General features: G+C 41.8%; 1 long non-coding RNA gene and 1 pseudogene across 2 annotated transcripts; one reads left to right on the forward strand and one right to left on the reverse strand.

Annotated features, from left to right (window-relative positions):
• The first annotated feature begins 1157 nt into the window (after positions 1–1157).
• Positions 1158–23651, forward strand: LOC118379747 (myotubularin-related protein 9-like; annotated as a pseudogene).
• A 2260-nt stretch (positions 23652–25911) lies between these two features.
• LOC127919876 (uncharacterized) lies at positions 25912–27188 on the reverse strand. Of its 2 annotated transcripts, none has more exons than XR_008104350.1 (3): positions 27158–27188; positions 26133–26212; positions 25912–26091 (listed from the first exon to the last, which is right to left on the reverse strand). It is a non-coding gene; the product is annotated as an uncharacterized LOC127919876 (long non-coding RNA). The 2 variants fall into 2 exon arrangements; XR_008104349.1 differs by lacking the exon at positions 27158–27188 and adding an exon at positions 26731–26754 and having other exon boundaries at positions 26133–26219.
• Between the last annotated feature and the right edge of the window lie 255 nt (positions 27189–27443).

The following is a 27443-nucleotide window of genomic DNA, read 5'->3' on the forward strand; positions in this document are numbered from 1 at the left end:
GGTGATTTCCTTCAAGCCTTTTAGAGGTGGTGGGATTGTTTTGGCTGGTGATTTCCTTCAAGCCTTTAGAGGTGGTGGGATTGTTTTTGGCTGGTGTTTTCCTTCAAGCCTTTTAGAGGTGGTGGGATTGTTTTGGCTGGTGTTTTCCTTCAAACCTTTAGAGGTGGTGGGATTGTTTTTGGCTGGTGATTTCCTTCAAGCCTTTTAGAGGTGGTGGGATTGTTTTGGCTGGTGTTTTCCTTCAAGCCTTTTAGAGGTGTAGTGGGATTTGTTTTTGGCTGGTGTTTTCCTTCAAGCCTTTAGAGGTGTGGGATTGTTTTTGGCTGGTGATTTCCTTCAAGCCTTTTTAGAGGTGGTGGGATTTGTTTTTGGCTGGTGATTTCCTTCAAGCCTTTTAGAGGTGGTGGGATTTGTTTTTGGCTGGTGATTTCCTTCAAGCCTTTTAGAGGTGGTGGGATTGTTTTTGGCTGGTGTTTTCCTTCAAGCCTTTTAGAGGTGGTGGGATTTGTTTTTGGCTGGTGATTTCCTTCAAGCCTTTTAGAGGTGGTGGGATTGTTTTTTATTGGTGTTTTCCTTCAAGCCTTTTAGAGGTGGTGGGATTTGTTTTGGCTGGTGTTTTCCTTCAAGCCTTTTAGAGGTGGATTTGTTTTTTTGGCTGGTGTTTTCCTTCAAGCCTTTTAGAGGTGGTGGGATTGTTTTTTGGCTGGTGTTTTCCTTCAAGCCTTTTAGAGGTGGTGGGATTGTTTTGGGCTGGTGATTTCCTTCAAGCCTTTTAGAGGTGGTGGGATTGTTTGGGCTGGTGATTTCCTTCAAGCCTTTTTTAGAGCTAGTGGGATTTGTTTTGGCTGGTGATTTCCTTCAAGCCTTTTAGAGGTGGTGGAATTTGTTTTGGCTGGTGTTTTCCTTCAAGCCTTTTTTAGAGGTGGTGGGATTTGTTTTTGGCTGGTGTTTTCCTTCAAGCCTTTTAGAGGTGGTAAAAGTCTCATCTTTCTGTATGTTCAGTAGCACGTATAACGTAAATACATTTTTATTAAGTGACTTGAGTGAAAAATATAACAACCTAATTAACCAATCAAAATGCTCAATTTCTGTCTTCCTCTGTGGTGTCTGCTTCTTGAACCCTGAGCTCTAATCCCTGATTCGCTCTCTGTCACCAGGTGATGATGCGTTCAGGCCAGCCGCTGACCGGCACCAACGGGCGTCGCTGTAAGGAAGACGAGAAGTTGATCAACGCCACGTTGCGGGCGGGGAAACGCGGCTACATCATCGACACGCGTACCGTCAGCGTGGCGCAGCAGGCCAAGGCACGGGGAGGAGGGTTCGAATCAGAGGCCAACTACCCACAGTGGAGGAGGATTCACAAGGCTATAGAGAGGTGATGGGAGGGTGATAGTTATATTATATATATTATTAGGTGATTATAGTGATATTATATATATTATTAGGTGATGGAAGGGTGATAGTTAAATTATATTATATATATTATTAGGTGATGGAATGGGTGATAGTGATATTATATATATTATTAGGTGATGGAATGGGTGATAGTGATCAAATCACATTTTTCACATACACATGGTTAGCAGATGTTATTAGTCACATACACATGGTTAGCAGATGTTATTAGTCACATACACATGGTTAGCAGATGTTATTAGTCACATACACATGGTTAGCAGATGTTATTAGTCACATACACATGGTTAGCAGATGTTAATGGTCACAAACATAGCAGATGTTATTGGTCACAAACATGGTCCGCAGATGTTATTGGTCACATAAACATGGTTAGCAGATGTTATTAGTCACATACATGGTTAGCAGATGTTATTAGTCACATACACATGGTTAGCAGATGTTATTGGTCACATACACATGGTTAGCAGATGTTATTGGTCACATACACATGGTTAGCAGATGTTATTGGTCACATACCACATGGTTAGCAGATGTTGTGGTCACATACACATGGTTAGCAGATGTTATTGGTCACATACACATGGTTAGTAGATGTTAATGGTCACATGGTTAGTAGATGTTATTGGTCACATGGTCAGCAGATGTTATTGGTCACATACACATGGTTAGTAGATGTTAATGGTCACATGGTTAGTAGATGTTAATGGTCACATGGTTAGCAGATGTTAATGGTCACATGGTTAGTAGATGTTATTGATCACATGGTTAGCAGATGTTAATGGTCACATGGTTAGCAGATGTTAATGGTCACATACACATGGTTAGCAGATGTTATTTGTCACATACACATGGTTAGCAGATGTTATTTATCACATAAACATGGTTTAGCAGATGTTATTAGTCACATGGTTAGTAGATGTTAATAGTCACATACACATGGTTAGCAGATGTTATTGGTCACATGTTTAGCAGATGTTATTAGTCACATGGTCAGTAGATGTTATTGGTCACATACACATGGTTAGTAGATGTTATTGGTCACATGGTCAGCAGATGTTATTGGTCACATACACATGGTTAGTAGATGTTATTGGTCACATGGTTAGTAGATGTTATTGGTCACATGGTTAGTAGATGTTATTGGTCATATGGTTAGTAGATGTTATTGGTCACATGGTTAGTAGATGTTATTAGTCACATACACATGGTTAGCAGATGTTATTGATCACATGGTTAGCAGATGTTAATGGTCACATACATGGTTAGCAGATGTTATTGGTCACATACACATGGTTAGCAGATGTTATTAGTCACATACACATGGTTAGCAGATGTTATTGGTCACATACACATGGTTAGCAGATGTTATTGGTCACATACACATGGTTAGCAGATGTTATTAGTCACATACACATGGTTAGCAGATGTTGTGGTCACATACACATGGTTAGCAGATGTTGGTCACATACACATGGTTAGCAGATGTTATTGGTCACAACATGGTTAGCAGATGTTATTGGTCACAAACATGGTTAGCAGATGTTATTGGTCACAAACATGGTTAGCAGATGTTATTGGTCACATACACACATGGTTAGCAGATGTTATTGGTCACATACACATGGTTAGCAGATGTTAATGGTCACATACACATGGTTAGCAGATGTTATTGGTCACATACACATGGTTAGCAGATGTTATTGGTCACATACACATGGTTAGCAGATGTTGTTAGTCACATACACATGGTTGCAGATGTTATTGGTCACAAATATGGTTAGCAGATGTTGTGGTCACAAACATGGTTAGCAGATGTTATTGGTCACATAAACATGGTTAGCAGATGTTATTAGTCACATACACATGGTTAGCAGATGTTATTAGTCACATACACATGGTTAGCAGATGTTATTTGTCACATACACATGGTTAGCAGATGTTGTGGTCACAAACATGGTTAGTAGATGTTAATGGTCACATGGTTAGTAGATGTTATTGGTCACATGGTCAGCAGATGTTATTGGTCACATACACATGGTTAGTAGATGTTAATGGTCACATGGTTAGTAGATGTTAATGGTCACATGGTTAGCAGATGTTAATGGTCACATGGTTAGTAGATGTTATTGATCACATGGTTAGCAGATGTTAATGGTCACATGGTTAGCAGATGTTAATGGTCACATACACATGGTTAGCAGATGTTATTTGTCACATACACATGGTTAGCAGATGTTATTTATCACATGGTTAGTAGATGTTAATAGTCACATACACATGGTTAGCAGATGTTATTGGTCACATACACATGGTTAGCAGATGTTATTAGTCACATACACATGGTTAGCATATGTTATTGGTCACATACACATGGTTAGCAGATGTTATTGGTCACATACACATGGTTAGCAGATGTTATTGGTCACAACATGGTTAGCAGATGTTATTGGTCACAACATGGTTAGCAGATGTTATTGGTCACAAACATGGTTAGCAGATGTTATTGGTCACAAACATGGTTAGCAGATGTTATTGGTCACATACACATGGTTAGCAGATGTTAATGGTCACATACACATGGTTAGCAGATGTTATTGGTCACATACACATGGTTAGCATGATGTTATTGGTCAAATATGGTTAGCAGATGTTATTGGTCACACATGGTTAGCAGATGTTATTGGTCACATAAACATGGTTAGCAGATGTTATTAGTCACATACACATGGTTAGCAGATGTTATTTGTCACATACACATGGTTAGCAGATGTTATTGGTCACAAACATGGTTAGCAGATGTTTATTGGTCACAAACATGGTTAGCAGATGTTATTGGTCACATACACATGGTTAGTAGATGTTAATGGTCATGGTTAGATGTTATTGGTCACATGGTTAGTAGATGTTATTGGTCACATGGTTAGTAGATGTTATTGGTCACATGGTTAGCAGATGTTAATGGTCACATGGTTAGTATATGTTAATGGTCACATGGTTAGTATATGTTAATGGTCACATGGTTAGCAGATGTTAATGGTCACATGGTTAGCAGATGTTATTTGTCACATACACATGGTTAGCAGATGTTATTGATCACATAAACATGGTTAGCAGATGTTATTAGTCACATACACATGGTTAGCAGATGTTATTGGTCACATAAACATGGTAAGCAGATGTTATTAGTCACATGGTTAGTAGATGTTAATAGTCACATACACATGGTTAGCAGATGTTATTGGTCACATGTTTAGCAGATGTTATTAGTCACATGTTCAGTAGATGTTATTGGTCACATACACATGGTTAGTAGATGTTAATGGTCACATGGTCAGCAGATGTTATTGGTCACAAACACATGGTTAGTAGATGTTATTGGTCACATGGTTAGTAGATGTTATTGGTCACATGGTTAGTAGATGTTATTGGTCACATGGTTAGTAGATGTTAATGGTCACATGGTTAGTAGATGTTAATGGTCACATGGTTAGTAGATGTTAATGGTCACATGGTTAGCAGATGTTAATGGTCACATGGTCAGCAGATGTTGTTGGTCACATAAACATGGTTAGTAGATGTTATTGGTCACATACACATGGTTAGCAGATGTTATTGGTCACATACACATGGTTAGCAGATGTTGTGGTCACATACACATGGTTTGCAGATGTTATTGGTCACATGGTTAGCAGATGTTAGTAGATGTTAATGGTCACATGGTTAGCAGATGTTAGTAGATGTTAATGGTCACATGGTTAGCAGATGTTATTGGTCACATACACATGGTTAGCAGATGTTATTAGTCACATACACATGGTTAGTAGATGTTATTGGTCACATACACATGGTTAGCAGATGTTATTAGTCACATACACATGGTTAGTAGATGTTATTGGTCACATAAACATGGTTAGCAGATGTTATTAGTCACATACACATGGTTAGTAGATGTTATTGGTCACATACACATGGTTAGCAGATGTTATTAGTCACATGGTCAGCAGGTGTTATTGCTCACATACACATATAATATAATAATAATAATAATATATGCCATTTAGCTGACGCTTTTATCCAAAGCGACTTACAGTCATGTGTGCATACATTCTACGTATGGGTGGTCCCGGGAATCGAACCCACTACCCTGGCGTTACAAGCGCCATGCTCTACCAACTGAGCCACAGAAGGACCTGATGTTATTGATCACATGGTTAGTAGATGTTAATGGTCACATGGTCAGCAGATTTTATTGGTCACATACACATGGTTAGTAGATGTTATTGGTCACATGGTTAGTAGATGTTAATGGTCACATGGTTAGTAGATGTTAATGGTCACATGGTTAGCAGATGTTATTAATGGTCACATGGTTAGTAGATGTTATTGATCACATGGTTAGCAGATGTTAATGGTCACATACACATGGTTAGCAGATGTTATTGGTCACATAAACATGGTTAGCAGATGTTATTAGTCACATACACATGGTTAGCAGATGTTATTAGTAACATAAACATGGTTAGCAGATGTTATTAGTCACATAAACATGGTTAGTAGATGTTATTAGTCACATACACATGGTTAGTAGATGTTAATGGTCACATACACATGGTTAGTAGATGTTATTGGTCACATACACATGGTTAGCAGATGTTATTAGTCACATGGTTAGTAGATGTTAAGAGTCACATACACATGGTTAGCAGATGTTATTGGTCACATGGTTAGTAGATGTTAATGGTCACATGGTTAGTAGATGTTAATGGTCACATGGTTAGTATATGTTATTGATCACATGGTTAGTAGATGTTAATGGTCACATGGTTAGTAGATGTTAATGGTCACATGGTTAGTAGATGTTAATGGTCACATGGTTAGCAGATGTTAATGGTCACATGGTTAGTAGATGTTAATGGTCACATGGTTAGTAGATGTTAATGGTCACATGGTTAGTAGATGTTAATGGTCACATGGTTAGTAGATGTTAATGGTCACATGGTTAGATGTTAATGGTCACATGGTTAGTAGATGTTAATGGTCACATGGTTAGTAGATGTTAATGGTCACATGGTTAGTAGATGTTAATGGTCACATGGTTAGTAGATGTTAATGGTCACATGGTTAGCAGATGTTATTGGTCACATACACATGGTTAGCAGATGTTATTGGTCACATACACATGGTTAGTAGATGTTATAGGTCACATACACATGGTTAGCAGATGTTATTAGTCACATACACATGGTTAGCAGATGTTATTAGTCACATACACATGGTTAGCAGATGTTAATGGTCACATACACATGGTTAGCAGATGTTATTGGTCACATGGTTAGTAGATGCTAATGGTCACATGGTTAGCAGATGTTATTAGTCACATGGTCAGCAGGTGTTATTGCTCACATACACATGGTTAGTAGATGTTAATGGTCACATGGTCAGCAGATTTTATTGGTCACATACACATGGTTTGTAGATGTTATTGGTCACATGGTTAGTAGATGTTAATGGTCACATGGTTAGATGTTAATGGTCACATGGTTAGCAGATGTTAATGGTCACATGGTTAGTAGATGTTATTGATCACATGGTTAGCAGATGTTAATGGTCACATACACATGGTTAGCAGATGTTATTGGTCACATAAACATGGTTAGCAGATGTTATTAGTCACATACACATGGTTAGCAGATGTTATTAGTCACATAAACATGGTTAGCAGATGTTATTAGTCACATAAACATGGTTAGTAGATGTTATTAGTCACATACACATGGTTAGTAGATGTTAATGGTCACATACACATGGTTAGTAGATGTTATTGGTCACATACACATGGTTAGCAGATGTTATTAGTCACATGGTTAGTAGATGTTAAGAGTCACATACACATGGTTAGTAGATGTTATTGGTCACATGGTTAGTAGATGTTAATGGTCACATGGTTAGTAGATGTTAATGGTCACATGGTTAGTAGATGTTATTGATCACATGGTTAGTAGATGTTAATGGTCACATGGTTAGCAGATGTTAATGGTCACATGGTTAGTAGATGTTATTGATCACATGGTTAGTAGATGTTAATGGTCACATGGTTAGCAGATGTTAATGGTCACATGGTTAGTAGATGTTATTAGTCACATGGTTAGTAGATGTTAATAGTCACATGGTTAGTAGATGTTATTAGTCACATGGTTAGTAGATGTTAATGGTCACATGGTTAGTAGATGTTAATGGTCACATGGTTAGTAGATGTTAATGGTCACATGGTTAGTAGATGTTATTAGTCACATGGTTAGTAGATGTTATTGGTCACATGGTTAGCAGATGTTATTAGTCACATGGTTAGCAGATGTTATTAGTCACATGGTTAGCAGATGTTATTAGTCACATGGTTAGCAGATGTTAATGGTCACATGGTTAGCAGATGTTATTAGTCACATGGTTAGTAGATGTTATTAGTCACATGGTTAGCAGATGTTATTAGTCACATACACATGGTTAGCAGATGTTATTAGTCACATACACATGGTTAGCAGATGTTAATGGTCACATACACATGGTTAGCAGATGTTATTGGTCACATGGTTAGTAGATGCTAATGGTCACATGGTTAGCAGATGTTATTAGTCACATGGTCAGCAGGTGTTATTGCTCACATACACATGGTTAGTAGATGCTAATGGTCACATGGTTAGCAGATGTTATTAGTCACATGGTCAGCAGGTGTTATTGGTCACATACACATGGTTAGTAGATGTTAATGGTCACATGGTCAGCAGATTTTATTGGTCACATACACATGGTTTGTAGATGTTATTGGTCACATGGTTAGTAGATGTTAATGGTCACATGGTTAGTAGATGTTAATGGTCACATGGTTAGCAGATGTTAATGGTCACATGGTTAGTAGATGTTATTGATCACATGGTTAGCAGATGTTAATGGTCACATACATGGTTAGCAGATGTTATTGGTCACATAAACATGGTTAGCAGATGTTATTAGTCACATACACATGGTTAGCAGATGTTATTAGTCACATAAACATGGTTAGCAGATGTTATTAGTCACATAAACATGGTTAGTAGATGTTATTAGTCACATACACATGGTTAGTAGATGTTAATGGTCACATACACATGGTTAGTAGATGTTATTGGTCACATACACATGGTTAGTAGATGTTATTGGTCACATGGTTAGTAGATGTTAATGGTCACATGGTTAGTAGATGTTAATGGTCACATGGTTAGTAGATGTTATTGATCACATGGTTAGTAGATGTTAATGGTCACATGGTTAGCAGATGTTAATGGTCACATGGTTAGTAGATGTTATTGATCACATGGTTAGTAGATGTTAATGGTCACATGGTTAGCAGATGTTATTGGTCACATGGTTAGCAGATGTTATTAGTCACATGGTTAGCAGATGTTATTAGTCACATGGTTAGCAGATGTTATTAGTCACATGGTTAGCAGATGTTATTAGTCACATGGTTAGTAGATGTTAATGGTCACATGGTTAGCAGATGTTATTAGTCACATGGTTAGCAGATGTTATTAGTCACATGGTTAGCAGATGTTAATGGTCACATGGTTAGCAGATGTTATTAGTCACATGGTTAGCAGATGTTATTAGTCACATGGTTAGCAGATGTTATTAGTCACATGGTTAGCAGATGTTATTAGTCACATGGTTAGCAGATGTTAATGGTCACATGGTTAGCAGATGTTATTAGTCACATGGTTAGCAGATGTTAATGGTCACATGGTTAGCAGATGTTATTAGTCACATGGTTAGCAGATGTTATTAGTCACATGGTTAGCAGATGTTAATGGTCACATGGTTAGCAGATGTTATTAGTCACATGGTTAGCAGATGTTAATGGTCACATGGTTAGCAGATGTTAATGGTCACATGGTTAGCAGATGTTATTAGTCACATGGTTAGCAGATGTTAATGGTCACATGGTTAGCAGATGTTATTAGTCACATGGTTAGTAGATGTTATTAGTCACATGGTTAGTAGATGTTATTAGTCACATGGTTAGCAGATGTTATTGGTCACATGGTTAGCAGATGTTAATGGTCACATGGTTAGTAGATGTTATTAGTCACATGGTTAGCAGATGTTATTAGTCACATGGTTAGCAGATGTTATTAGTCACATGGTTAGCAGATGTTATTAGTCACATGGTTAGCAGATGTTATTAGTCACATGGTTAGCAGATGTTATTAGTCACATGGTTAGCAGATGTTATTAGTCACATGGTTAGCAGATGTTATTAGTCACATGGTTAGCAGATGTTATTAGTCACATGGTTAGCAGATGTTATTAGTCACATGGTTAGCAGATGTTATTAGTCACATGGTTAGCAGATGTTATTAGTCACATGGTTAGTAGATGTTATTAGTCACATGGTTAGCAGATGTTATTAGTCACATGGTTAGCAGATGTTATTAGTCACATGGTTAGCAGATGTTATTAGTCACATGGTTAGTAGATGTTATTAGTCAAGTCATTTGATAATAGGCAACAAAAAATTTGCTCGCTAGTTAATCAATAACTAACCATTTATTTGAGAGATAAGTCACAAACTCGGATACCTCCTGCCACTCAACCTGTTGTTTCAGCCTGCTGTTTCCCAAGTTTTACTTTAGTTTTTATTTATTTACGTTTTAGTGTCAACACATGCAACCAGCTAGCTAGCTAGGTTGCAAATGGGGCTCGCTTCGCCTGGAATAGCTAACTAACATTTCCAGCGCTGTTGAAGCTATGTTTATTACGCTCTTGTCCGGGACAATATTGACAATGCAGACTTCCAATGTGGCAATTGTTTGCTAGCGGGGGATTACAGGAATGAGGTGGCTATCCTTAGCAAGCAAATGTCCATTTTGCTCGAACTTATGGGGGAAATGAACATTGGAACTTTCTAGTTCTCAACTCAATGGCTGGACGCCACTCGGGGCTGATGGATGATGGCTGGACGCCACTCAGGGCTGATGGATGATGGCTGGACGCCACTCGGGGCTGATGGATGATGGCTGGACGCCACTCGGGGCTGATGGATGATGGCTGGACGCCACTCGGGGCTGATGGATGATGGCTGGACGCCACTCGGGGCTGATGGATGATGTTTCCCCATCTCGTCATCTGTCCTTATCGGAATGGTCTGTGCTACCTGGAACTAGGCTGCCAAGGAAGTCTTCTCCATCTGCTTCTTCTCATCCATCTTGTAGTGAAGTAGGTGAAAAAGATTGATATAAGGAATAGCTTCGCTCCCATTGGTGCCTGATCTACGGCGCCATCATCGATGGAATTGCCTGTGTCTGCGATGGCGGTTCTGACGCCAGCAGCAGCTTTGTCGCCGAGTTCGACTCCTTCCCTCTCTTTGGATCTGACCGGGCACTGCCTGCTGTGGGAGGTGTGGACCTATCGCCGGGAGCAACGGGGCGCACTCTATCCTGCTTCTCGTGGGCCCGTGGAAAGGTTCAAATAATTGTGTAAGTGGTAGGAATGGGCGGATTTCTCCGTTCCCTTCTCCTGCTGCTGTATTGGACAGTTCAATGGTGAGAAATGTCTCAGTCCCTGGAGTACGTTGTGCTATCCAGGAGCACGAGTACAGACCATCAACAAGCTACTCCCAGACATTATAAACCTGTATCAGGACATCAATAATCTGCTCTCTAACATTATAAACCTGTATCAGGACATCAATAATCTGCTCTCTAACATTATAAACCTGCATCAGGACATCAACAAGCTACTCCCAGACATTATAAACCTGCATCAGGACATCAATAAACTGATCCTAAACATTATAAACCTGCATCAGGACATCAATAAACTGATCCTAAACATTATAAACCTGCATCAGGACATCAATAATCTGATCCTAAACATTATAAACCTGTATCAGGACATCAATAAACTGATCCTAAACATTATAAACCTGCATCAGGACATCAATAAACTGATCCTAAACATTATAAACCTGCATCAGGACATCAATAAACTGATCCTAAACATTATAAACCTGCATCAGGACATCAATAACCTGCATCAGGACATCAATAAACTGATCCTAAACATTATAAACCTGCATCAGGACATCAATAATCTGATCCTAAACATTATAAACCTGTATCAGGACATCAATAATCTGATCCTAAACATTATAAACCTGTATCAGGACATCAATAATCTGATCCTAAACATTATAAACCTGCATCAGGACATCAATAATTTGGGTTCCTGGATCCTTTCACAGCGTTATAAGGCTGTTGAGACAATGACTTATCAATGACCCAAATCCAGCTCAGTTAATCCCTACCATTGTGTCTCTGAGTCATCATAATGCTTCAGTAAATGTACATTATCCCAGGGACGTTGGTACACAAAATGTAAGTAAGCTAATTTATGTCCCTCTTATTTCCCTGAATGCCTTTGCTGATCCCACAGCAGTAATCATGTACCTATGAACCAGATGTATACTGTCAGAACTGAGGCGGTGTGCCCTAGTAGACAGTCTACTGTGTGCAGCTCACCCTGCACTAACATAAATAACATGAGCATGTCTACTTATTCTAAGCTTTCCAGTAAAGCAATGAAAAGAATCAAGCATCCCCCCGAAAAGTGTTAAACTGTCCACGTTATAACAAATGTAGCTTAACCTCTCTTGGATATGGTGGACGCTGGCCAAAAGCCACTTGAAATGCAGAACGCCAAATTCCAAAAAATTACTATAAAAATCCAAATTTCATGAAATCACACATGTAAGATAGCAAATTAAAGCTACACGTGTTGTGAATCCAGCCAACAAGTCAGATTTCAAAAAGGCTTTTCGGCTAAAGCAAGCAATGCTATTATCTGAGGATAGGACCCCAGTAAACGGAGGGAAAAGCATATTTCAACCCTGCAGGCGCGACACAAAATGCAGAAATAAAAATATAATTCATATAATTCATGCCTTACCTCCAGCAAAAACACTGGTTCCAAGATGACTACAAAATGTCTCATAAGATACCTGAAAGCTTTGTACAAATATGTCAAACCGGCGACCCCAAAAAACGACTTCGAAAAAGGGGAAAACGAAGCGGTCTTCTGGTCAGACTCCGGAGACGGGCACATCGCGCACCACTCCCTAGCATTCTCCTCGCCAATGTCCAGTCTCTTGACAACAAGGTTGATGAAATCCGAGCAAGGGTAGCATTCCAGAGGGACATCAGAGACTGTAACGTTCTTTGCTTCACGGAAACATGGCTCACTGGAGAGACGCTATCGGAGACGGTGCAGCCAGCTGGTTTCTCCAGGCATCACGCCGACAGAAACAAACATCTTTCTGGTAAGAAGAGGGGCGGGGGCGTATGCTTTATGGTTAACGTGACGTTGTGTGGCCACAACAACATACAGGAACTCAAGTCCTTCTGTTCACCTGATTTAGAATTCCTCACAATCAAATGTAGACCGCATTATCTACCAAGGGAATTCTCTTCGATTATAATCACAGCCCCCCCAAGCAGACACATCGATGGCTCTGAACGAACTTTATTTGACTCTTTGCAAACTGGAATCCATATATCCGGAGGCTGCATTCATTGTAGCTGGGGATTTTAACAAGGCTAATCTGAAAACAAGACTCCCTAAATTTTATCAGCATATCGATTGCGCAACCAGGGCTGGAAAAACCTTGGATCATTGCTATTCCAACTTCCGCGACGCATATATGGCCCTGCCCCGCCCTCCTTTCGGAAAAGCTGACCACGACTCCATTTTGTTGATCCCTGCCTACAGACAGAAACTAAAACAAGAAGCTCCCGCGCTGAGGTCTGTTCAACGCTGGTCCGACCAATCTGACACTCCAAGACTGCTTCCATCACGTGGACTGGGACATGTTTCGTATTGCGTCAGATAAAAATATTGACGAATACGCTGATTCGGTGTGCGAGTTCATTAGAACGTTGAAGATGTCATGGCAACAATAAAAACATTCCCTAACCAGAAACCGTGGATTGATGGCAGCATTCGCGTGAAACTGAAAGCGCGAACCACTGCTTTTAATCAGGGCAAGGTGACTGGAAACATGACCGAATACAAACAGTGTAACTATTCCCTCCGATAAGGCAATCAAACAAGCTAAGCGTCAGTATAGAGACAAAGTAGAATCTCAATTCAACGGCTCAGACACAAGAGGTATTTGGCAGGGTCTACAGTCAATCACGGATTACAAAAAGAAAACCGGCACCGTCACGGACCAGGATGTCTTGCTCCCAGGCAGACTAAATTACTTTTTGCCTGCTTTGAGGACAATACAGTGCCACTGACACTGCCCACAACTAAAACATGCGGTCTCTCCTTCACTGCAGCCGAGGTGAGGAAAACATTTAAACGTGTCAACCCTCGCAACGCTGCAGGCCCAGACGGCATCCCCAGCCGCGCCTCAGAGCATGTACAGACCAGATGGCTGGTGTGTTTACGGACATATTCAATCAATCCCTATCCCAGTCTGTTGTTCCCACATGCTTCAAGAGGGCCAACTGGGTACTGGACTTCCTGACGGGCCGCCCCCAGGTGGTTAGGGTAGGCAACAACATCTCCACCCCACTGATCCTCAACACTGGGGCCCCACAAGGGTGAGTTCTGAGCCCTCTCCTGTACTCCCTGTTCACCCACGACTGCGTGGCCACGCACGCCTCCAACTCAATCATCAAGTTTGCGGACGACACAACAGTGGTAGGCTTGATTACCAACAACGACGAGACGGCCTACAGGGAGGAGGTGAGGGCCCTCGGAGTGTGGTGTCAGGAAAATAACCTCACACTCAACGTCAACAAAACTAAGGAGATGATTGTGGTCTTTAGGAAACAGCAGAGGGAACACCCCCCTATCCACATCGATGGAACACTAGTGGAGAGGGTAGTAAGTTTTAAGTTCCTCGGCGTACACATCACAGACAAACTGAATTGGTCCACCCACACAGACAGCATCGTGAAGAAGGCGCAGCAGCGCCTCTTCAACCTCAGGAGGCTGAAGAAATTTGGCTTGTCACCAAAAGCACTCACAAGCTTCTACAGATGCACAATCGAGAGCATCCTGTCGGGCTGTATCACCGCCTGGTACGGCAACTGCTCCGCCCACAACCGTAAGGCCCTCCAGAGGGTAGTGAGGTCTGCACAACGCATCACCGGGGCAAACTACCTGCCCTCAGGACACCTACACCACCCGATGTTACAGGAAGGCCATAAAGATCATCAAGGACAACAACCACCCGAGCCACTGCCTGTTCACCCCGCTATAATCCAGAAGCCGAGGTCAGTACAGGTGCATCAAAGCTGGGACCGAGAGACTGAAAAACAGCTTCTATCTCAAGGCCATCAGACTGTTAAACAGCCACCACTAACAGTGAGTGGCTGCTGCCAACACACTGACTCAACTCCAGCCACTTTAATAATGGGAATTGATGGGAAATGATGTAAAATATATCACTTGCCACTTTAAACAATGCTACCTAATATGTTTACATACCCTACATTATTCATCTCATATGTATACGTATATACTGTACTCTATATCATCTACTGCATCCTTATGTAATACATGTATCACTAGCCACTTTAACTATGCCACTTTGTTTACATACTCATCTCATATGTATATACTGCACTCAATACCATCTACTGTATCTTGCCTATGCCGCTCTGTACCATCACTCATTCATATATCTTTATGTACATATTCTTTATCCCCTTACAATTGTGTCTATACGGTAGTAGTTTTGGAATTGTTAGTTAGATTACTTGTCGGTTATTACTGCATTGTCGGATCTAGAAGCACAAGCATTTCGCTACACTCGCACTAACATCTGCTAAACATGTGTATGTGACCATTAACATCTGCTAAACATGTGTATGTGACCATTAACATCTGCTAAACATGTGTATGTGACCATTAACATCTGCTAAACATGTGTATGTGACCATTAACATCTACTAACCATGTGTATGTGACCATTAACATCTGCTAAACATGTGTATGTGACCATTAACATCTGCTAAACATGTGTATGTGACCATTAACATCTGCTAAACATGTGTATGTGACCATTAACATCTGCTAAACATGTGTATGTGACCATTAACATCTGCTAAACATGTGTATGTGACCATTAACATCTGCTAAACATGTGTATGTGACCATTAACATCTGCTAAACATGTGTATGTGACCATTAACATCTGCTAAACATGTGTATGTGACCATTAACATCTGCTAAACATGTGACCACTAACATCTGCTAAACATGTGACCATTAACATCTGCTAAACATGTGTATGTGACAAATACAATTGGATTTGTTTTGACTACTTTCCTAATACAACTTTAGGTGTGACTAGACTGGAGCCTCGTTCTGAACAGTGTTACTTCTTCATTTCTCAAAAGGAAAAACCTCAACCATTTTCTAAAGACTGTTGACATCCAGTGGAAGTGATAGGAACTGCAGGAAAGTCGATTTAGAAATCCTGGATTCCCAATGAAAATTCATTTGAAAAGTGACCTAAAAAATAAATAAAAAATCAGAACCGTTTGTCCTCTGGGTTTTGCCTGCCAAATACGTTCTGTTATACTCTCAGACATGATTGTGTGTTTTCTATCCACATCTACTGACAGTATGCTGACACTACACATCCAAGTATATCAATCAAACCAAATTATGAAAATGAACCCTAACCCAAATTATGTGAAGTGGAGAGCCTGATAACCTCTCTGATAACCTCTCTGATAACCTCTTCCCCCCCCAGGTTCAGTATCCTCCAGGAGAGCCTGATAAAGCTGGTAGAAGTCTGTTATAACCTCCCCCCCAGGTCCAGTATCCTCCAGGAGAGCCTGATAAAGCTGGTAGAAGTCTGTTATAACCTCCCCCCCCCCCCACCCAGGTCCAGTATCCTCCAGGAGAGCCTGATAAAGCTGGTTGAAGTCTACTATAACCTCTCCTCTCCCCCCACCCAGGTCCAGTATCCTCCAGGAGAGCCTGATAAAGCTGGTAGAAGCCTGTAATGACCAGAGCCACAGTATGGACCGCTGGCTCAGTAAACTAGAGGCTTCTAATTGGCAGACTCACGTCAAGGAGATCCTCACGACTGCCTGTCTGGCTGCTCAGTGCATCGACAGGTAGATAACCTCTATAGCTATCTATCTATCTCTGTCTCTCTTTAAGTTAAACTCAAACTTTTATCCTTCTCGCGTCTGTCTGTCTCAGGGAGGGTGCGTCAGTACTTGTGCACGGGACAGAGGGGACAGACTCGACCCTACAGGTGACGTCTCTGGCTCAGATCATCCTGGACCCAGCCTGCAGGACCATTCAAGGATTCCAAGCTTTAGTGGAGAGAGAGTGGCTGCAGGTAACACACACACACACACACACACACACACACACACCCTGAGCCTGAGCCTGAACTGATGATGGGACTCCATCATTTTTGTCTTACTGAGATTTACTGTCAGGGCCCAGGTCTGTCTGGGCCCAGGTCTGTCAGAATCTGTGCAGAAGATCTAGGTGCTGCTGTAGACCCTCTTTGGTTGGGGACAGAAACACCAGATTAATCTGCAAACAGGAGACATTTGACTTCAGATTCTAATAGGGTGAGGCCAGGTGCTGCTAGTAGGGTGAGGCCAGGTGCTGCTAGTAGGGTGAGGCCAGGTGCTGCTAGTAGGGTGAGGCCAGGTGCTGCTAGTAGGGTGAGGCCAGGTGCTGCTAGTAGGGTGAGGCCAGGTGCTGCTAGTAGGGTGAGGCCAGGTGCTGCTAGTAGGGTGAGGCCAGGTGCTGCTAGTAGGGTGAGGCCAGGTGCTGCTGACTGTTCTAGTGCCTTTCGCCAATTCATCCTTATTCTTAAATGGGTGAAGAAAAATAATCCTCATCAATCTACACACAAAACCCCCTAAAGACAAAGCGGAAACAGCTTTTAGAACTTCTGGCAAATTTATATGAAAAAAATATATATACTTCCAACGCAGGAGTGGCTTCGGGACAAGTCTCTGAATGTCCTTGAGTAGCCCGGCCAGAGCCCGGACTTGAACCCAATCTAACATCTCTGGAGAGACCTGAAAATAGCTGTGCAGCAACTCTCCCCATCCAACCTGACAGAGCTTGAGAAGATCTGCAGAGAAGAATGGGAGAAACCAATGGGAGAAACCAAAGTACAGGTGTGCCAAGCTGGTAGCATCAAACCCAAGAAGACTTGAGGCTGGAATCTCTGCCAAAGGTGCTTCAACAAAGTACTGAGTAAAGGGTCTGAATTCTTATTTAAATGTGATATGTCAGTTTAACTTTTTATAAATTTCTGAAAACATGTTTTCGCTTTCATTATGGGTTATTGTTTGTCGATTGAGGGAAAAAACGGATCTATTTTAGAATAAGGCTGTAACGTAAGAAAATGTGGAAAAAGTCAAGGGGTCTGAACACTTTCCGAATTCACTGTATTTATGTTGAAGAGGGTGGGGCTTGTGCTGCATCCCTGTCTCACCCACGGCCTTGTGGAAACACATCTGTGTAACTCTCTGTCGTTGTATCTGTCGAACTGCTTTGCTTTATATTGGCCAGGTCACAATTGTAAATGAGAACTTGTTCTCAACTTGCCCACCTGGTTAAATAAAGGTGAAATAAAAATAAATAATAAATGAAAAAATCTAATAGCTGAGTTAGAGAATCCAGTGGGTTCTGGTACTCTCTCTAATAGCTGAGTTAGAGAATCCAGTGGGTTCTGGAACTCTCTCTAATAGCTGAGTTAGAGAATCCAGTGGGTTCTGGTGCTCTCTCTAATAGCTGAGTTAGAGAATCCAGTGGGTTCTGGTACTCTCTCTAATAGCTGAGTTAGAGAATCCAGTGGGTTCTGGTACTCTCTCTAATAGCTGAGTTAGAGAATCCAGTGGGTTCTGGTACTCTCTCTAATAGCTGAGTTAGAGAATCCAGTGGGTTCTGGTGCTCTCTCTAATAGCTGAGTTAGAGAATCCAGTGGGTTCTGGAACTCTCTCTAATAGCTGAGTTAGAGAATCCAGTGGGTTCTGGTACTCTCTCTAATAGCTGAGTTAGAGAATCCAGTGGGTTCTGGTGCTCTCTCTAATAGCTGAGTTAGAGAATCCAGTGGGTTCTGGAACTCTCTCTAATAGCTGAGTTAGAGAATCCAGTGGGTTCTGGAACTCTCTCTAATAGCTGAGTTAGAGAATCCAGTGGGTTCTGGTGCTCTCTCTAATAGCTGAGTTAGAGAATCCAGTGGGTTCTGGTGCTCTCTCTAATAGCTGAGTTAGAGAATCCAGTGTGTTCTGGTACTCTCTCTAATAGCTGAGTTAGAGAATCCAGTGGGTTCTGGTACTCTCTCTAATAGCTGAGTTAGAGAATCCAGTGGGTTCTGGTACTCTCTCTAATAGCTGAGTTAGAGAATCCAGTGGGTTCTGGTACTCTCTCTAATAGCTGAGTTAGAGAATCCAGTGGGTTCTGGTACTCTCTCTAATAGCTGAGTTAGAGAATCCAGTGGGTTCTGGTACTCTCTCTAATAGCTGAGTTAGAGAATCCAGTGGGTTCTGGTACTCTCTCTAATAGCTGAGTTAGAGAATCCAGTGGGTTCTGGTACTCTCTCTAATAGCTGAGTTAGAGAATCCAGTGGGTTCTGGTACTCTCTCTAATAGCTGAGTTAGAGAATCCAGTGGGTTCTGGTACTCTCTCTAATAGCTGAGTTAGAGAATCCAGTGGGTTCTGGTACTCTCTCTAATAGCTGAGTTAGAGAATCCAGTGGGTTCTGGAACTCTCTCTAATAGCTGAGTTAGAGAATCCAGTGGGTTCTGGTACTCTCTCTAATAGCTGAGTTAGAGAATCCAGTGGGTTCTGGTACTCTCTCTAATAGCTGAGTTAGAGAATCCAGTGGGTTCTGGTACTCTCTCTAATAGCTGAGTTAGAGAATCCAGTGGGTTCTGGTACTCTCTCTAATAGCTGAGTTAGAGAATCCAGTGGGTTCTGGTACTCTCTCTAATAGCTGAGTTAGAGAATCCAGTGGGTTCTGGAACTCTCTCTAATAGCTGAGTTAGAGAATCCAGTGGGTTCTGGTACTCTCTCTAATAGCTGAGTTAGAGAATCCAGTGGGTTCTGGAACTCTCTCTAATAGCTGAGTTAGAGAATCCGGTGGGTTCTGGTACTCTCTCTAATAGCTGAGTTAGAGAATCCAGTGGGTTCTGGAACTCTCTCTAATAGCTGAGTTAGAGAATCCAGTGGGTTCTGGTACTCTCTAATAGCTGAGTTAGAGAATCCAGTGGGTTCTGGTACTCTCTCTGATAGCTGAGTTAGAGAATCCAGTGGGTTCTGGTACTCTCTCTAATAGCTGAGTTAGAGAATCCAGTGGGTTCTGGTACTCTCTCTAATAGCTGAGTTAGAGAATCCAGTGGGTTCTGGTGCTCTCTCTAATAGCTGAGTTAGAGAATCCAGTGGGTTCTGGAACTCTCTCTAATAGCTGAGTTAGAGAATCCAGTGGGTTCTGGTGCTCTCTCTAATAGCTGAGTTAGAGAATCCAGTGGGTTCTGGTGCTCTCTCTAATAGCTGAGTTAGAGAATCCAGTGGGTTCTGGAACTCTCTCTAATAGCTGAGTTAGAGAATCCAGTGGGTTCTGGAACTCTCTCTAATAGCTGAGTTAGAGAATCCAGTGGGTTCTGGTGCTCTCTCTAATAGCTGAGTTAGAGAATCCAGTGGGTTCTGGTACTCTCTCTAATAGCTGAGTTAGAGAATCCAGTGGGTTCTGGTACTCTCTCTAATAGCTGAGTTAGAGAATCCAGTGGGTTCTGGTACTCTCTATAATAGCTGAGTTAGAGAATCCAGTGGGTTCTGGTACTCTCTCTAATAGCTGAGTTAGAGAATCCAGTGGGTTCTGGTACTCTCTCTAATAGCTGAGTTAGAGAATCCAGTGGGTTCTGGTACTCTCTCTAATAGCTGAGTTAGAGAATCCAGTGGGTTCTGGTACTCTCTAATAGCTGAGTTAGAGAATCCAGTGGGTTCTGGTACTCTCTCTAATAGCTGAGTTAGAGAATCCAGTGGGTTCTGGTACTCTCTCTAATAGCTGAGTTAGAGAATCCAGTGGGTTCTGGTACTCTCTCTAATAGCTGAGTTAGAGAATCCAGTGGGTTCTGGTACTCTCTCTAATAGCTGAGTTAGAGAATCCAGTGGGTTCTGGAACTCTCTCTAATAGCTGAGTTAGAGAATCCAGTGGGTTCTGGTACTCTCTCTAATAGCTGAGTTAGAGAATCCAGTGGGTTCTGGTACTCTCTCTAATAGCTGAGTTAGAGAATCCAGTGGGTTCTGGTACTCTCTCTAATAGCTGAGTTAGAGAATCCAGTGGGTTCTGGAACTCTCTCTAATAGCTGAGTTAGAGAATCCAGTGGGTTCTGGTACTCTCTCTAATAGCTGAGTTAGAGAATCCAGTGGGTTCTGGTACTCTCTCTAATAGCTGAGTTAGAGAATCCAGTGGGTTCTGGAACTCTCTCTAATAGCTGAGTTAGAGAATCCAGTGGGTTCTGGTACTCTCTCTAATAGCTGAGTTAGAGAATCCAGTGGGTTCTGGTACTCTCTCTAATAGCTGAGTTAGAGAATCCAGTGGGTTCTGGAACTCTCTCTAATAGCTGAGTTAGAGAATCCAGTGGGTTCTGGTACTCTCTCTAATAGCTGAGTTAGAGAATCCAGTGGGTTCTGGAACTCTCTCTAATAGCTGAGTTAGAGAATCCAGTGGGTTCTGGAACTCTCTCTAATAGCTGAGTTAGAGAATCCAGTGGGTTCTGGTACTCTCTCTAATAGCTGAGTTAGAGAATCCAGTGGGTTCTGGAACTCTCTCTAATAGCTGAGTTAGAGAATCCAGTGGGTTCTGGTACTCTCTCTAATAGCTGAGTTAGAGAATCCAGTGGGTTCTGGTACTCTCTCTAATAGCTGAGTTAGAGAATCCAGTGGGTTCTGGTACTCTCTCTAATAGCTGAGTTAGAGAATCCAGTGGGTTCTGGAACTCTCTCTAATAGCTGATTCTAAGTTTAGTAATGTGTTTATTGGTTATATCTCCTCCTCCCTCTAGGCGGGCCATCCGTTCCAGCAGCGTTGTTCCCAGTCAGCCTACAGTAACAGTAAGCCTCGTTGTGAAGCCCGGTGTTCCTGCTCTTCCTCGACTGTGTGTGGCAGATCCTCCGCCAGTTCCCCTGCTCCTTCCAGTTCTCACAACACTTCCTGGTTCTGCTCTTCGAACACACCTACGCCTCGCAGTTCGGGACCTTCATGGGCAACAGCGCCTCCGAGAGGTCTGTCAGAGAATTGCATCCTGAGAGTCATACGTTATGTTTAGTTATGGATATACAGTGCCTTCAGAAAGTATTCATACACCTTGACTTATTCCACATTTTGTTGTGCTACAGCCTGAATTCAAAATTGATTAAATATATTTTGTTTCTCACCCACCAACACACAATACCCCATCAAGATATCACAATACCCCATAAAGATATCACAATACCCCATAAAGATATCACAATACCCCATAAAGATATCACAATACCCCATAATGATATCACAATACCCCATAAAGATATCACAATACCCCATAATGACATCACAATACCCATAATGACATCACAATACCCCATAATGATATCACAATACCCCATAAAGATATCACAATACCCCATAATGACATCACAATACCCCATAATGACATCACAATACCCCATAATGACATCACAATACCCCATAATGATATCATAATACCCCATAAAGATATCACAATACCCCATAATGATATCACAATACCCCATAATGATATCACAATACCCCATAAAGATATCACAATACCCCATAAAGATATCACAATACCCCATAATGATATCACAATACCCCATAATGATATCACAATACCCCATAATGATATCACAATACCCCATAATGATATCACAATACCCCATAATGATATCACAATACCCCATAATGATATCACAATACCCCATAATGATATCACAATACCCCATAATGATATCACAATACCCCATAATGACATCACAATACCCCATAATGATATCACAATGCCCCATAATGACATCACAATACCCCATAATGACATTAGAATACCCCATAATGACATCACAATACCCCATAATGACATCACAATACCCCATAATGACATTAGAATACCCCATAATGACATCACAATACCCCATAATGACATTACAATGCCCCATAATGACATTACAATACCCCATAATGACATCACAATACCCCATAATGACATTACAATACCCCATAATGACAATGTGAAAACATGTTTTTAGAAATGTTAGCAAATGTATTGAAAATTAAATTCAGAAATAGCGAATTTACATAAGTATTCACACCCCTGAGTCAATACATGTTAAAATCACCTTTAGCAGATATTACAGCTGTGAGTCTTTCTGGGTAAGTCTCTAAGAGCTGTGAGTCTTTCTGGGTAAGTCTCTAAGAGCTTTGCACACCTGGATTGTACAGTATTTGCACATTATTCTTTAAAGAATTCTTCAAGCTCTATCAAGTTGGTTGTTGATCATTGCTAGACAGCCATTTTCAAATATTGCCATAGATAAGTCAAAACTGTAACACGGCCACTCAGAAACGTTCAGTGTAGTCTTGGTAAGCAACTACAGTGTAGATTTGGTCTTGTGTTTTAGGTTATTGTCCTGCTGGAAGGTGCATTTGCCTCCCAGTTTCTGTTGGAAAACAGACTGAACCAGGTTTTCCTCTAGGATTTTACCTGTGCTTAGCTCTATTCTGTTTCTTTGACAAGCATACCCATAACATGATGCAGCCACCACCATGCTTGAAAATATGAAGAGTGGTACTCAGTGATGTGTTGGATTTGCCCCAAATATATCGCTTTGTATTCAGGACATAAAGTTGCATTTCTTTGCAGATTTACTTTAGTGCCTTGTTGCAAACAGGAAGCATGTTTTGGAATATTTTTATTCTGTACAGGCTTCCTTCTTTCACTCATTTAGGTTAGTATTGTGGAGTAACTACAATGTTGTTGATCCATCCTTCCTCTCCGGCAACTGAGTTAGGAAGGACGCCTGTATCTTTGTAGTGACTGGGTGTATTGATACACCATCCAAAGTGTAATTAATAACTTCACAAAGGGATATTCAATGTCTGCTTCTTATGTGTACCCATCTACCAATAGGTGTCCTTTCTGAGGCAGTGGAAAACCTCCCTTTTGTCTTTGTGGTTGAATCTGTGTTTGAAATTCACGGCTCGACTGAGTGACCTTACGGTTATCTGTATGTGTAGAGGTACAGAAATGAGAGAGTCATTCAAAAATCATGTTAAACACTATTATCGCACACAGAGTGAGTCCATGCAACTTATTATGGGACTCATGAAAGCACATTCTGACTCCTGAACGTGTTTCCATAACATAGTGGATGAATATTTATCGACTCAAGACATTTCAGCCATAACATAGTGGATGAATACTTATCGACTCAAGACATTTCAGCCATAACATAGTGGATGAATACTTATCGACTCAAGACATTTCAGCCATAACATAGTGGATGAATACGTATCCACTCAAGACATTTCAGCCATAACATAGTGGATGAATCTATCGACTCAAGACATTTCAGCCATAACATAGTGTTTGAATACTTATCGACTCAAGACATTTCAGCCATAACATAGTGGATGAATACTTATCGACTCAAGACATTTCAGCCATAACATAGTGGATGAATATTTATCGACTCAAGACATTTCAGCCATAACATAGTGGATGAATACTTATCGACTCAAGACATTTCAGCCATAACATAGTGGATGAATACTTATCGACTCAAGACATTTCAGCCATAACATAGTGGATGAATACTTATCGACTCAAGACATTTCAGCCATAACATAGTGGATGAATACTTATCGACTCAAGACATTTCAGCCATAACATAGTGGATGAATACGTATCCACTCAAGACATTTCAGCCATAACATAGTGGATGAATACTTATCGACTCAAGACATTTCAGCCATAACATAGTGGATGAATACTTATCGACTCAAGACATTTCAGCCATAACATAGTGGATGAATACTTATCGACTCAAGACATTTCAGCCATAACATAGTGGATGAATACTTATCGACTCAAGACATTTCAGCCATAACATAGTGGTTGAATACTTATCGACTCAAGACATTTCAGCCATAACATAGTGGTTGAATACTTATCGACTCAAGACATTTCAGCCATAACATAGTGGATGAATACTTATCGACTCAAGACATTTCAGCCATAACATAGTGGATGAATACTTATCGACTCAAGACATTTCAGCCATAACATAGTGGATGAATACTTATCGACTCAAGACATTTCAGCCATAACATAGTGGTTGAATACTTATCGACTCAAGACATTTCAGCCATAACATAGTGGATGAATACTTATCGACTCAAGACATTTCAGCCATAACATAGTGGATGAATACTTATCGACTCAAGACATTTCAGCCATAACATAGTGGTTGAATACTTATCGACTCAAGACATTTCAGCCATAACATAGTGTTTGAATACTTATCGACTCAAGACATTTCAGCCATAACATAGTGTTTGAATACTTATCGACTCAAGACATTTCAGCCATAACATAGTGGATGAATACTTATCGACTCAAGACATTTCAGCCATAACATAGTGGTTGAATACTTATCGACTCAAGACATTTCAGCCATAACATAGTGGATGAATACTTATCGACTCAAGACATTTCAGCCATAACATAGTGGTTGAATACTTATCGACTCAAGACATTTCAGCCATAACATAGTGGTTGAATACTTATCGACTCAAGACATTTCAGCCATAACATAGTGGTTGAATACTTATCGACTCAAGACATTTCAGCCATAACATAGTGGATGAATACTTATCGACTCAAGACATTTCAGCCATAACATAGTGTTTGAATACTTATCGACTCAAGACATTTCAGCCATAACATAGTGGTTGAATACTTATCGACTCAAGACATTTCAGCCATAACATAGTGGTTGAATACTTATCGACTCAAGACATTTCAGCCATAACATAGTGGATGAATACTTATCGACTCAAGACATTTCAGCCATAACATAGTGTTTTATCGACTCAAGACATTTCAGCCATAACATAGTGGTTGAATACTTATCGACTCAAGACATTTCAGCCATAACATAGTGGTTGAATACTTATCGACTCAAGACATTTCAGCTTATCATTTTTTAATGATTTTTTTCTAATAACATAATTCCACTTTGACATTATAGGGTGTGTGTGTGTGTGTGTGTGTGTGTGTGTGTGTGTGTGTGTAGGCCAGTGACACACAAAAAAATCTACAATTTATTCCATTTTATATTCCGGCTGTAACACAACAACATGTGGAATAAGGGTTTGAATACTTTCTGAAGACCCTGTATCTCTACATGTCGTCCATGATGTTCCCACTATAGTTCTGAACGTTGGACCAGGGCCCGTACAGTACATGGCCAGTGCTGTTCTTTCCCTCGACTTTTTTAACCTGTGACCTGGTCAGCCAATCGCACGCAGGTCAGCGTTACCTCAGACCTGGTCAGCCAATCACACGCAGGTCAGTGTTACCTCCAGACCTGGTCTGCCAATCACACGCAGGTCAGCGTTACCTCAGACCTGGTCTGCCAATCACACGCAGGTCAGTGTTACCTCAGACCTGGTCAGCCAATCACACGCAGGTCAGTGTTACCTCAGACCTGGTCAGCCCGTCACACGCAGGTCAGTGTTACACGCAGGTCAGCGTTACCTCCAGACCTGGTCAGCCAATCACACGCAGGTCAGCGTTACCTCCGACCTGGTCTGCCGATCACATGCAGGTCACTGTTACCTCAGACCTGGTCAGCCCGTCACACGCAGGTCAGTGTTACACGCAGGTCAGCGTTACCTCAGACCTGGTCAGCCAATCACACGCAGGTCAGCGTTACCTCCGACCTGGTCTGCCGATCACATGCAGGTCAGTGTTACCTCAGACCTGGTCAGCCAATCACACGCAGGTCAGCGTTACCTCAGACCTGGTCAGCCAATCTCACGCAGGTCAGTGTTACCTCAGACCTGGTCAGCCCCGTCACACGCAGGTCAGTGTTACACGCAGGTCAGCGTTACCTCCGACCTGGTCTGCCGATCACATGCAGGTCACTGTTACCTCAGACCTGGTCAGCCCGTCACACGCAGGTCAGTGTTACACGCAGGTCAGCGTTACCTCCAGACCTGGTCAGCCAATCACACGCAGGTCAGTGTTACCTCAGACCTGGTCAGCCAATCACACGCAGGTCAGCGTTACCTCCGACCTGGTCTGCCGATCACATGCAGGTCACTGTTACCTCAGACCTGGTCAGCCCGTCACACGCAGGTCAGTGTTACACGCAGGTCAGCGTTACCTCAGACCTGGTCAGCCAATCACACGCAGGTCAGCGTTACCTCCGACCTGGTCTGCCGATCACATGCAGGTCAGTGTTACCTCAGACCTGGTCAGCCAATCACACGCAGGTCAGTGTTACCTCAGACCTGGTCAGCCAATCACACGCAGGTCAGCGTTACCTCAGACCTGGTCAGCCAATCACACGCAGGTCAGTGTTACCTTAGACCTGGTCAGCCCGTCACACGCAGGTCAGTGTTACACGCAGGTCAGCGTTACCTCAGACCTGGTCAGCCAATCACACGCAGGTCAGTGTTACCTCAGACCTGGTCAGCCCGTCCGCAGGTCAGTGTTACACGCCAGGTCAGCGTTACCTCAGACCTGGTCAGCCAATCACACGCAGGTCAGCGTTACCTCAGACCTGGTCAGCCAATCACACACACGCAGGTCAGCGTTACCTCAGACCTGGTCAGCCAATCACACGCAGGTCAGCGTTACCTCAGACCTGGTCAGCCAATCACACGCAGGTCAGCGTTACCTCAGACCTGGTTAGACAATCACACGC

This window comes from Oncorhynchus keta, unplaced genomic scaffold, assembly GCF_023373465.1.
Source record: "Oncorhynchus keta strain PuntledgeMale-10-30-2019 unplaced genomic scaffold, Oket_V2 Un_contig_17749_pilon_pilon, whole genome shotgun sequence".
NCBI lineage: Eukaryota > Metazoa > Chordata > Actinopteri > Salmoniformes > Salmonidae > Oncorhynchus > Oncorhynchus keta.